Source organism: Stigmatopora argus, chromosome 14 (genome assembly GCF_051989625.1).
Source record: "Stigmatopora argus isolate UIUO_Sarg chromosome 14, RoL_Sarg_1.0, whole genome shotgun sequence".
NCBI lineage: Eukaryota > Metazoa > Chordata > Actinopteri > Syngnathiformes > Syngnathidae > Stigmatopora > Stigmatopora argus.
This window is the reverse complement of record NC_135400.1, coordinates 12,507,268-12,520,183: the sequence shown is the minus strand read 5'-3', so window position 1 is coordinate 12,520,183 and position 12,916 is coordinate 12,507,268. Positions and strand designations below refer to the sequence as shown.

General features: G+C 40.7%; 1 protein-coding gene across 2 annotated transcripts in view; it reads right to left on the bottom strand.

Moving 5' to 3' along the window:
• Nucleotides 1–12,916, bottom strand: part of LOC144088075 (RNA binding protein fox-1 homolog 3-like) — a 256,298-nt gene that overhangs the window by 225,029 nt on the left and 18,353 nt on the right. For both annotated transcript variants that reach the window (XM_077618295.1, XM_077618293.1), the window contains exon 4: nt 1,988–2,064. The gene's annotated coding sequence lies outside the window, so the exon portion shown is untranslated. The remainder of the gene's footprint in view (nt 1–1,987; nt 2,065–12,916) is intronic.

Below are 12,916 nucleotides of genomic sequence, written 5' to 3'. Positions count from 1 at the left end.
TCTGGACAGCTTGGTCTACTTGGTGTTTTTTACTATATTCTGTTCCCAATTTGAAAGATTTTGAGGAATTTAGGGCATTTGGGGAAATTTTCAATATCTTGGAGAATATTCTGATACAATTTGAAAATATTCTGGCCCACTTTTAGAATATTTTGATACAATTTGAAAATATTCTGGTCCACTTTTAGAATATTCTGATACAATTTGAAAATATTCTGCTCCACTTTTAGAATATTCTGATCCTTTTTAATGTTATTTTGGCCTACTTAACATAGAATATACAACATGTGCTCAGGAATCCATAATATGAATATTTATGAAACATTCTATTGTTGAACCTCCACTAGTTTTCTAACTATTAAAATCATTTTCTGGCCAACTATCTCCGAATAAACTTGGCCTACCCCAACTTAAAAAAGTGAATCAAAGTTAAAGTTCATTTTATCTTCAGGCTAAATCAATTCATCAGTTTTTCATTAATTCAAAAATGCTTCTAATTTCCTTGACGAATCAAAACCAATATTTTCAGGGTCTTTAAATGAAACATCAGAAAGAAGAAATACCTGTTGATACCTCCAACGATCGATTACTTGTCGATGAATACCATCGTCTTGCACATTTGACATTTAGTGACTATCGTGAATCCGAATTTTTCCACTTTTGACTTCACAGTACCCACGAGAGCTTTTCCTCCTTCATGAACTGAGCGGATATCGACGAGTCCGCCATTAAACATTTAGCAGCCGCGCTAGCTCGCAGAAAAAAAAGAAAAATGATGTGAAGCCGACACCATGGTTGACCTTGCAGAGGGCGTACAGAAGGAGGCCGCTGTAATTGAGCCGGAGGGGACGGCGGCGGCCTCGCCTCGTAAGTCAGTGTATTGATGATTGGCGCCCGTTACCCGCTGCCGCCCGATCGATTACGCCGACAAATAACGGGGCCTCGTCTCTGCGGTGACGTGGAAGAAGAAAAAACGCCTAGCGAGAAACTATTGACTTTCCTCCAATTACGAACAAACTGGCGAGATGGTGGAGAAACATGACAGTAGACTATCATGTTTCAGCGACATTGACGGCGATAGACGTCCGATCTTGGCCAGCATTATGATCTCGCGTTGCATTTTTTGATAAGACACAAAACAATTATGCCTCAAAAAGCACATGATGGCCAAGAAACACCACAAGGCAAGGCAGAAGGTTGTGGTTTAGACCACGACTGAGGCCTGGGATGAAGGCGAAGGGCTTATGAGGAGCACACTGATTTTTTTTTACTTCCATATTTTACCATGTTACCCCGCCCACAGCGTTTTGTCCAATGATTGAACGATGCTTTCACATTTGCTGTCAAATCCTGCGACTGTTGCAAAAGTTGCAATGTGAAAAGCAATGTTAAAAACCACATCACACCAAAAAATGATACTATATATTTTGCAACAGACCAAAAAAAAGCCAAGTACAGACTTTTTATGTGTGAAAACGTCCTAAAACAAGATTAAGACCTTTGGAACTCGAGACCAAAGAACAGACTGAGATCAAATAGTTTGGGGAAACAATTCAGAGACTAAACCGTCAAAATATATCCTTAATCAAATACTTTCTCAAATGCAGAATATTACATTCATGTAATGAGACTTGAGCCAAAATGAACATCACGTGTCTCACAATCAGGAAGTGGAAGCATGTGACCGGCCAATCAATGACTGATACAAGAAATATTAAAACTTTGTTCACATATCTTCTTTGAGTCATAAAACAGTTCTTTCACCCTCCTGAAACTCCCCATTCTCTAAAGCTATGCATTAGCTAAAACACAACTTCACATTTAATTGAAATATGAAAATCCCATTATTCACTCGGCTACTTGTTTCAAGAAGTGATGTAGTGTATCATGTAACAAAATGAACGAAACTAAAGATACTAATTCAAGCATGTTTGTCAACAATTTGAACTTGTGGGCATCTTTTTGTGTCTGTGTGTGTTGTACTCACAGTTGATGCTACGTCACACTTCTTCTGTCGTGCCTTTGTCTCTCCACCAAGACAAGAAGTCCTCCTCGGACTGCACGCTGCAAGGAAGAAGAGGAGAAAGAGGAAGATGAGAATGATGGGATGCTTTGGAGGAAGGTGAGTGAGAGAGAGGCAGCGAGCGAGAGCAAAGGAAGAAGAGAGAGAGGGAGAGCGCTGTTCTATGATTGGTCGATGGGCGTCGTCGTAAAAGGGAGCGTCCGTCCGGGGCTCGGTCATTTAATCCGGGTCGGATGGCGACCGGAGAAATGGACAGTGAGCGGCTCGCATTCCAACGCTCGCTCAAGGCGAGAGATGGAAAGAGAAAGAGGGAACTAAAGTGCAAAGAAAACTAAGTCAAAACAATGGAATGAAATGGAATTTCATTTCAAGCTGCTAAATTAAATCAGTTCAGGAGGCTGAATTTTTTTAAATCAACTATCAAAAGTAAACACCATTAAAAAATGACATTAAAGGTGACAGACTTCTTTCTCGAGTCTCCTCATGACCGAAATCTATCAATTTGATTGTTGTGAAGTTAAACAGACGTGCTGCTATCAATTTTCCAGATGTTCTTATAAACCCTGACAATTACCAAAATAGTAATCCTTAACACAACACTTCAATTACCAAAATAGTAATCCTTAACACAACACTTCCAAATTGGCAGACTTCTCATGTTTTCTCAGGCATAGCCTCTGAAGATTTATTTTTTATTGGTATACCAACATTCTTGTTGGCTCTTGATATCCAAAATACTTCATCTTTGACTTTAATTTTCCACTCTCAACTCCCAAATCTGATCACTCGTATCCCAATACAATTAGATTTATCAAATATTTCCATCTTGCTACAGTCCGATATTGCACTTCATCACAACTATCTGACAGAAATGACGTTCAGGCAAGGCTGTCCACCCTCAAAATGTCCTGAGAGGAAGTTTAGTTGCTGTGGAGGATGTCAAGTCTTTGCAGACAACACCCAGTGTCATAGTTTCCCCTCATTAACGGACTTGCCCGGTCAACAGCCATACACACGAACACACACACATACACACACCGACATACACAGTGGCAGGAATCCCATCTCCATCCTCCTCACTCCAGCAAATTCAATTAAAAAGAGAAATTGGCAATTAGATGAGTGTTATGATGGTGTAACAATCATCTCATCGCTCATTCATTGGCTCGCCTTCCCTCGGGGGGTCTTCTGGGTGAGTGGGGGGGAGGTTGTTCTTCTTGACATTGGTCACTAAGTCATGTGACATGCGTTAAATATGACAAACAGATCCCCTCTTTGATGAATGAAGCCAATGCTCTTTGGTTAATGAAGTCTTCGGGGGGCGGGGATAAATAGTGAGTGACACTCGTCAGGTGACAAGTGAGGTAGTGGGCCGGGGTCACATTGGCGTGAATGGCAAGAGACGTTCGATCCATTTTCAATGAAAAATCTGGCAGCACTCACTCCATGATGAAAAGGAGCCGAAATGTCTGCTTCAAAGCAAAATGAGGTATTTTGCATTTTAAGGCATGGTCTTTTAAGACTTTTTTGTCTACTCATGATAGGCATGCTCACCAAATTTCATGTGGATAAGTGGAACTAGATTTAGAGGACTGATTTGAACCCCTTGTTTTTTCTGGCATTGCTTTTTGAGAGATTTTTGTTTGTCTAATCTTTTCAGACATGTCCACCAAATTCTTTCTGATACTTTGGGAGCTAACTTTTCAAAACATATTCTGTAAATGTTTAAGATGAGGCTAAAATATCTATTGCAAACCAAAACAGCCAAACCGCTGTTGGGTGTCTTCGAGTGGTCTTTGAGAGGGGACTGATCAGAAATGTCCAACAAATGCTAGGTCATTCTGATACTTTGGGAGGTAACATTTCAAAACATAAGAATAAAATCCAGAAAATGTTTAAGATGAGTAAAATATCTATTGCAAACCAAAACATCCAAACCGCTGTTGGGTGTCTTTGAGTGGTCTTTGAGGGGACTGATTTGAACCACTTGTTTTCATTTTTGTTGGTCTACTCTTGTCAGACATGTCCAACAAATGCTAGATCATTCTGATACTTTGGGAGCTAACATTTCAAAACATAAGAATAAAATCCTGAAAATGTTAAAGATGAGCTAAAATATTTATTGCAAACCAAAACATCCAAACCGCTGTTGGGTGTCTTTGAGAGTTTTTTTCGTGGGTTTGTTCGTGACGGACATGGCTTTGGAGGCAGAATTATTGAAAAATAGTTTGATAAACGGATGTGCTTGTCCAAATTCTGATGCTATTACAGTGTGATGTAATACACTGTGTACGAAAAGTATGACATCATTGTTTAGCATCAGGGCTCTCGCCCACGCACACATTCGTTTAGCACTTTCGTAGAGAGAGCTTCCCCAGAGGGCGGACATCACTTCTGGTTACCGTGACAAAAGGACACAAAAGGACTCACAACTCAAAACGGGGCCGTTTGAACTAAAGTATTGGGACATGAAAAATGCAAGAAATTGCTACGCACACAAGTGTAGACAAAAGTATTGTGGCAACTGAAATAGGAAAAATAGTTGGACAAGAGTAGATGGACACAACACAAAATAAAAAGTCAAGAAAATATATGGTTTGCTTTTAAGTAATGAGTATGATGGCCAGAATAATTAAATATGAAAATGTGGACGTTAGGTGAAAAGTATTGGGACACCTGGAGAGTTGAACATTTTGATGTGCTTTTATGTGGTACGGCGGATGTTTTGTCTTTTTTTGAGGAACCCTTGCTCACGCTGCGTCTCCACATTTCTTCTCCTTGATCGACATATCACAGACAGAGCAAATGACCTCAGCGGGATTTCGTCCTCATCTTTACTGGTTGCACATCAAAGTGCTCCCGCATCGTTCCCAAAGTATATTCCACATCAGCTGTGCATAGAAGAAAGTGTGGATTTTTTATTTTTTTGTGTGATGAGCCTCATTTTTTCCACATAATTGATTTGGACATTGACTTCAGTGCAAGCATCTAGTGGTTTGAAAGCATCCTAGTGGGCCATCAGGTGTGATTTTCCACTTCAGACATCTTTTGAAAGGCAGGTGGCCTAAAATTGGTCGGCACGGCAGCTGACGGCTCAACTCCATTTCTCAACTCCCCAAAAGTAAACCAAATGGAGCCACTCATTCCGACAAGATTTCCAACCAAAGTATAGAGACACACTACAAGTCACAATATGGAAGCTAGTACTGGATGTCGCTTGATATTTAAGAATGGACAAAAGTGTTAGAACACCAACAGGAATTGGAAGAAAAGAGAATAATGTGGAATAAATCCAGGAATATCAAAAATGTTGTAGTATGAATAAAAGCATTGGGAATGCAACATGCTAATTCACTGCCAGATCTTGCCAAAATAAATAAACGTAACGTTTAGTGCCGTCGATGGCGGCCAATGAGCTAAAGCGGAATAATAATTCATCGCCAATTAATCCTGTTTTGTATATTTGTAGGAAAATAAATTTTTGACGGTGTTCAAATAAATTCTTTTCATTTGCGGCTGAGCGTGTCAAGAGTTAAAGCGGCATCCGGTGCGAAAGAGTGCTAAGTCTCCTTTGTGTATTTTAATTTAATTCTTCACCGTTCATTATGCCGCAAATCAGTTCGACATTCTTTTGATATTCAAACATTAGGAAGCGGCGCAGCATCACCAAGGCAACCCCGCCGCCGAAGCGCAGAGCCTTGACATTGCGCCGAGCAAAGAGGGCGCCGCGACACATAAAAAAGCGGCTTTTGTTGATTCTGCTTCTCGGAATGACTTCAATTATTCACGCTTTTCGTAACGGCCACTTCACTAACCCGGTTACTTGTAAAGTCGTACCATCTTTTTATCAATCAAGTACAGTCATTAATTGCAATATTCTTTGCTAGAAACATCACCACCGCTTCGGATAAAATGAATATTCCCTCGCATTGATCCAGTGGCGGTCCGTGCATTTTCTCGTAGCGCCTTCAACGAATCAATCCAACCCTCAAAAACTATTTTATGGCTATAAAACCTCGACTGCAGCTACAGCTGCGACATATAAAAAATAATCAATAAATCAATGCACAAAAATGGGGTAAAATCCACTTCCTAGCAGCATTTCATGATTAAATACAAATACTGGAGCTTTTCAGACATTACAACCGGGCCAGGGCGGTGATTTTCCCAAGAAAAGACAGCGATGAACGTCAATGGCGTACCGGCAAACATTGCCCGAAAATGGGGTAAAATCCAGCCGAAAACAGCATTTATTGATTAAATACAAATACTGGAGCTTTTTAGACATCAGAACCAGGCCCAGGGTATCATTTCCCCGGGAAACCGACAGCGATGAAGGTCGATACGTCCATATACGTCCATACGCGAAACGGCAAAAATTGCACTAAAATGGGGTAAAATCCACTTCCTAGCAGCATTTAGTGATTAAATACAAACATTGGAGCTTTTCAGATATCAGAACCGGGCCCAAAATTGAAATATTATTTAGGAATATAGCCATATTTTACTCACCAAAAATCCTTTTTAAATGTACACAATATCCATCCTCCTTTCTTCCTTCTTTTAAATCGCCATTGAAGCTAATGCTGAAAGTCGAGTCTGTCTGTCATATTTCTGGCATAGTCAGTCTTGAAAATGGCTTTGAAACAACACAATATATTTGCTTGTCCAGCAGAGAAAGCCTTGAAGGCCCTGACGGCCCGCCACTGCGTTGATCCCATATTGGACCAATTAAAACTAGCTTCTTTCTTGGACATTATTATTCTTAGGCTAAGTAGAATTTCCGGTTCAAAACAAAATTTGGCTTGTCATGCCCCCGGGTTGTTGTTTTGTTTTTAATTCAGCCCCTGAAGCTGTTTCACTTAGCAACATGAAATTTGGCAGGTATAATGAGTAGACCGTCAAAAAGTCTCAAGAAGCCCTAATACATTTCTATTGGAAGATTTTCAAAATTCAGACTCCTAATTAGATTTCACTTAAAAATATGAAATTCAGCAGGCGTGACACTCATGAAAAAGACCCACAAAATAGTCTTAAGAAGCCCTGCCTGAAACGACACGGGGAGTCCGTCATTGTGCTGTACTTTAAAGGATCTATTTTAGGGTAAATATCCAAGGGCCCTTCAAAGAAATACTTCAACTGGGAGTTTTGGGAAATTTCAGCCCTCTAATTAATTTTCATTTGGCAGGTATGTTTTAGCATGAGTCGACCCACAAATAAAGTCCATGAAACTGGCTATTTTTGATTGGAAGCAGCCATTTTTTATTGTTTAACTGCACTATATTTGACAGAAACACTCTTGCATCTTCAATTCGTGTATTTTAATGAGTACGACTGCTGCAATATCACTCTCACACTATTTCATTTCATTCCCATTTTTGTTTGTTGGCTGCAAGGCGAACGAGGCAAGAACACTCATTTCGTTTTTTTTTTTGAGGGGGGTTGCAAATGGACCATAAAAAGATTTAGTGCGGGTTCAATTAGATTTCTAATCAATTTTTACGCTTCTTTCGTCTCATAAAAACCCCAAGCGCCACCGTTGCGCCTGTGCATTACTCCTGCTTCGCCATTTCACACGCTTTACCCGCCAGTGAATTATTGATCACGCTGCGGACCCTAAAACGACGACGAGCACGCCGAGTGCATGTAAAAGACACAATGACGGGAACGGGAGCGTTTAGGGGCATTTGGACGGCAAATGGAGGGAATGTGGACAATTATGAAGGCCATCAATCACTGTCAGCAGAGTTGGTTCCCTCCACAAGCGAACCGCAGTGAACGTCAAAAGGTGGAAAAGTGGAATCAATCCATTTCGCTTCCTTACTGTCTTGAATTTAATGGAATTGAATGTTTTGAAATATCACACAGCCTGGGTTAGATTGGAGTCTGCATCTTTAAATCTGAGTCTAAAATATGAAAAGAAAATTAATTAGACTGAAAGAAAGAAGTCCAAATGATTTACATTTCTGAAAAATTCAATCTGAAAACAATTGTATTTGTATATTATTGGGAATAAATAGAAGCTTAGTAGTAAAATTGATTTTTTTAAAGTAAAACTGAATTTCTAATCAATATGGATTGGCCTATCACTGTAAATAAAAGTGAAATAATTAAAATTAGTGGTAGATTGGCCCCAGCTAGTGGGGGAAAGAATAATTGAATTAGTTACAAAACTAAAAATATTTAAAATGCACTGTGAATCTAAATCAAGAATGAAGTGATGATGGCAGAAAAATCAAGATTGCAGCGTTGAATTCAACTTTTCACTCCTATGTATAGTTGCACTTAGTCCATTTATGAAATAAACTAAATTAACTAGTGATAGGACTGTTTTCTATCTAAAGATCAATATTTGATAATAAGGAATGCGAGAAATGTATATATACACATCTACATAGAAAGTAAAATTATACCCAATCAAGTTCCATGTCCCCAAAAGGCACACTAAATACGAAGCAATTTAGACCAAAAAACATGTTAAGAAGAAAAAATTGGCAACGGCAAATCTTTGTGCACAGTGCTCGCTTGTTGTTGTTTGTTGCCAGTTTTCTCTCTTCCTGACGAAGTATCATGACACTCTTCATAGGAAACAGAAGGAGGAAGAAGCAGGGGAACGCGGGAAGCTGATGGGGGGCAAACAGACGACAGGCAGGAAAGAAAGCTCTCGTTATTTCCCTCTAATTGCCCACAAGTGACCCTCCTGATGCGCCCGTCTGCAAGCAGGTACGCAGCCTCATTACGCCGCAGCCGCCTCTTCTTCCTCCCCCTCCCGTGAGAACGGCACGAAAAGGCCACGAAAGGCCTCGGCTGACAGCGGCTGGTCGGACCGCGCCAATTAAGCCGCACTTCCTGGGTCGGAAAGGAGGCCTTGGAATTTAGGCAAATATTTTGGAATCTTTTTTGTACATTGAAAGCTAAAATGGAGTTCCACAAGGTTCTGATCTAGGACTTTTATTATTTACCTTTTTTTTATTTTGTAACTACAGTTGAAATTTAGGATGCGGTAGGCCCAATTTTCTAAAAAAAGAATAAAAATCGACGTGTTTGAAAGCTTCTCTCGCCGTATCGAGTGATGATGCAACAAACATGGAAGATGACGTTACTGCATTATCGCCTGGCCGGGTGGGGACAACCGAAACCAAGGACTTTGTCGGCATTTCACCGAAGCCCTCGAGACGACGGACGGGCCAATAAGCATGCTCTCTTGCGTCCCGCTTGAGCAATTTTGTCTTTATCGCTGCCCTTCGTGAGCACATTTGTGACATTCAGGTTTTATTCCACTGAAATCAAGGATGGCAACTTTGCCTTTGAGATTGAAACATAAAGAGGGGAAAATAGTCATTTTTCTTCCGTTTTCTCCTTGGGCTTGCACGGGACATGATCAGCGGGTAATAACAGTAATCCTATAGCGGAACCTTGGAGAACTCCATCAAATTTTGGGTCACTGACTCACTTTGCCATGTCTAAAAATGAGCAGTGCTAAGAACATTACATGTATAAAAAGGGATTCCATGCAGATTCCAGGCCATTCGTATTTCCTATATAGTACCTTAAAATTATGTTAAAAATTGAGTTTCTGATTATGAGATATAAAACATGTCCTAAATGACTCCAAAAGGTCTTCGCTTGTGTCTAAAAAGGCTGGAATGTCCTCAATCATGTCTTTAAAAGCCTCTCTAGTGATTTCCTTGAGTCTACATTCCATTTACCAAGTGAGGACCCCATTTCCCCCCCCCCCTCACAATGTCATCCATCGTCGTCGCTAATGATGATTTGGTTGAAAGTCACGCACGTTTGCGGAAGATTTAAAATTCCCGGCAGAGCTTGAAATAAAAAAAAATGTTGAAAAGAGCGTTTGGAGCCAAAGCGCCGCAGGAGACGTTTGCCCTTGGACATTGGGCTTCATCTCCACGTTTGGCGCCTCAACCTGAGCCGAATTACACCGTTGCTCTTCCCCATGCTAATATTGACCTCCAGGGGGCCCGTCCCCAGGAAGTCTTTGCTATGTGTCCTTTGTCGGAAAAAGCAGCCAATGAGTTAAGGGCGTTTCGAACCTTTTGCCACATTTTTAGATGTTATTCCACGACTGCTTTGGGGTCATTATTGAGGTTAGTCCAGATGTTTTAGGATATTATAAGAAGCATTAAAAGAACATTTAAGACATTTTTAGCCATTATCCCAGCTATTGAAGACGGTGCCTTTATTAAGAAAATAAATTAAGATTACTTAAGGGCCTTTTGGGAAATTCTTAAGACGTTTAAGAGCTATCAGGATATCGTTGAAGCTATTAACGACGGCATTACAAAAGGACATTAGGACCTTTGAGTTTTCTACGTTCATTTTAGTCATTGGATTACAATAGGTTGGTCATTTAAGGCTTTTGAGAAATTATTTAGGAACTTGAAGACCTTTTAAGATATTGAAGTTGATGGATATTGAATGAAGCTTAAGAACCGTAATGAAATCTGGACGAAGAATTGCGACACATAGGGTTGAAGAAAATTCGATTCAAATGAGTTGGATAGTATAGAAGAATTCAACAACAACAAAAAGAATCTGGACAAAAAGTAAGTTTTTTTAGTTATTGTGAAACCTACAGAAAGTGAAGATGGGTTGTTTCGGTACTCGGACGTTTGGTCGCCCGGACGTTTGACAACATGACAGAGAGTTTACTGTCGAAACCAGCTCTCAAAATTATATTTATGAGAAAGAGAGTTTAATATCTAAATATCTACTGTTGAAACCAGCTCTCAAAATTATATTCACCCGGGCGACCAAACGTCCGGGCGACCAAACGTCCGGTCACGGGTTGTTTCAGATCTCGACAGAAGCATTGCGACTCAAAAACGTGCAGTAGTTCTAAGTTCCACTGTCATCCAACTTTGGCTGCCGCCAGAGTTCAAAACAACTCCTCTAACAAGAAGCGTAACCGTAGCAACTATAAACAGGTCACACCGACAAGATCCTTACTAACGGCAACCCAACTTTGCGCAAGTTTACATGGACACACTCTGGATGCAAAATGAGAGAAGCCAACATGCAAAGAGCTAACCTTGACTGAACCCACACAAGGCTCGCTTGACAAAACATGGAAATATTCACCTATTTATTCACAGTAATTACATTTTTATTCCGACCTTCATGGAGATGTTCCAATCGTAATTATTTGCTAAATTAAACATTTCCGTCAGATACTTCCTTCACGGAACTTGTGAGGAAACATTTTTGAAAAATAATGACACTCATTTCATGATTAAAAGCAGAATTTGAATCAAGGGAAATGAATTCACGGTTACGCACGAATGCGAACCGGCCTGCAATTAAAATCCAACGTTTTTTTTTTCTTTTTTGATTCGTGTATTTACTAACTTCAGGCGTGTTTTGGACTTTGAAGATGAGCCGGGATACAAAATTTTTGTTTGCAAACAAGGGTAAAGATTTCCAGCCAGGTTTTTTCAAAGCTTGGAGTCTCAAATGAAGGTTTCTTGGATTTCTAATTCATCTTTAAAACCAGGGTTATGGTTTTTAATGGGTTTTTTTCTATAAATTGGGCTCCGATAGTATGGTTTTCGACTGACGACGGGCTTTGTCAGCTTGTTTTCCAGCCCTTCTGCGTCCTTGTTGAAGTACGCCATTTCCCATAAAGAGCTGGCGGCTACGTTATTGGCTTCAGTGAAGCTCATAAAAGACCAGGCGTCCAATCCATAAAAAGAAAAGCGCCTTCCGGTCGAGACGGAGCGGTCGCAATGCCTTCAAGGACCTCTTCCCTTTAAACGGCCAACCCTCATAGAAAAGGAGCATGTTGTAGTAGTACACTTGAGAACTTTCTTCGCCCGGTTTTACTGTAGACGATTCTAGTCAACCCTGACGTGATTTTGGTCTATTTTTTGTTTTGCCTGATCGGAATGAAAATGCTTTATGTACGCGGTTCACAATGACAACCCTCCAGCAACCGTATTGGGTCCATTTGGCGTCGTTCCGAGACAATGAGCCAGGTCAGCGAACTTAATAAGCATCGACGTCGCCTCCTTATGGCGCATCGATTTCCAATCGGCACGCCAATAGAGAAGCACGAGGTAATTACGCTGTGCAAGCAGAGGTCGTCCTGGACAAATATCATCAGCGTCAGATTAAAATCAAAGACCCCGTCAGGGGACCTCGCAGTAGCGACACCTCCTTCATGCTTCCGAAAAACATCAAAGAAGGACAAAATGTTGAAGCGCAAAGCATAAGAAGCGGTTATTTAAATCAAGTGTAAAATATCAGATGCTTGTGGCATTTCAAAATCAAACTTTGATGACTGAAATGCCTAAAATGGAAATGGAGAATGAATTAACCTTTACTTAGAACAAGAAACCTGAGTCTATCACACGACGATGTGGATAGGTCATCCATTTTGGAGTATAGATAAAGAAATCACATAAGAGAAAAATAAAAATCTGGTTTTGAGGGGAAATTTTGCAACTAACTGTGATATAGAAACGTGCATCCTAATACGGAAATGACAACAAATTTTCGAAAAAGCATCAAACTCAAGTTACAGAATCAAATAATTTCTCATTTTCCCTTTTTTGCCAGAAGCTCAAAAGATGTTTTTCCTCCGTAACCCTTCCAACACGTGTACCCTCCGCTTTGCCATCTACGGACGGTGACATCCACATCGCCGTTGCTGGGAATTAGACGTGACCCGGGACGTACACATTAGCATAAACACGGCACGACGGCCTGTCAGGGGGCCGCCAGCAAAACGGCACCTAAAACACATGAAGCCGCCACAAAACCGAGGGACCACGACTGCGCATTAAGTCACCGGCTTAGCGCGCTCGCCGCAGCCCACTTAAAGTCGGGATTAGAGTCACGCACATGATTGCTTTTGGGCTCAGGTCGGGGCCA